This window comes from Etheostoma spectabile, chromosome 17 (genome assembly GCF_008692095.1).
Source record: "Etheostoma spectabile isolate EspeVRDwgs_2016 chromosome 17, UIUC_Espe_1.0, whole genome shotgun sequence".
NCBI lineage: Eukaryota > Metazoa > Chordata > Actinopteri > Perciformes > Percidae > Etheostoma > Etheostoma spectabile.
In genome coordinates this window covers 23,842,618-23,843,378 of record NC_045749.1, presented here as the reverse complement: position 1 = coordinate 23,843,378, position 761 = coordinate 23,842,618, and the positions used below count along the sequence as shown (strand labels likewise).

Here is a 761-nt window from a genome sequence, read left to right as displayed (position 1 = left end):
ACACACACACACACACACACACACACACACTATTCTGTGCGAAGCTTTCTCAGAAAAGCCTCGTTAATGGAGGCACACACTCCTGCCTGGTCTCGTATTCTCCTCCCAAATCTGTCAAGTGGAAATTTGACCAGAAATCCAAACCAGATGAAGAGTATTCATCAAACAGCAGGTGGCTACAAAGTTAATACAACTGTGACATATTAATAAACACACTTTTCAAACTTCATCACTTTTGTTAATACAGTGTACAACAAGTGAATTAGAACGGTCCTCATGATCCCATGCATTCCCCTATTTGGGGGGGGGGGACTTGTTTATGTGTGTGTCAGGATGATAGACAGTCGCCCCAACAACATCACATAACAGTGTTGGGTTTCAAAGGCTCAGTCGGCATGCCAGACTCTTACGTGGGCATCCCTTTGAAGCCCATATCTGGTAGACTGGATATCAAAACAATACCAGGTAAATATAGAGGCTGTAGAGCAGGTATTAGAGACCAGCAAGGTCCTTATTGTATACTCGGAGTCAGGGAACATCTAGAATAATTTTAACTTAGCTGTCAAAATAATTGATGACCTGTGATTAGAATACATTCTGGCCCCTAATTTCCACGAGGAGCATCTGCGCCATGTTCCAGCTGCACAACACGTCCTTAAACCTCATAGGTTTAATTATACTGGACAATATGATCTGTTTGTGCAATAACACCGGCTTAAAATTTGTGCAATATTTATATACTCTTGCAACTGTAACACAGA

The 761-nt window shown here is 41.8% G+C and overlaps 1 long non-coding RNA gene across 1 annotated transcript in view; it reads left to right on the top strand.

Moving 5' to 3' along the window:
* LOC116705673 (uncharacterized) overlaps positions 1 to 761 on the top strand; it is an 11,894-nt gene that overhangs the window by 2,713 nt on the left and 8,420 nt on the right. The gene's annotated exons all lie outside the window — the stretch shown is intronic.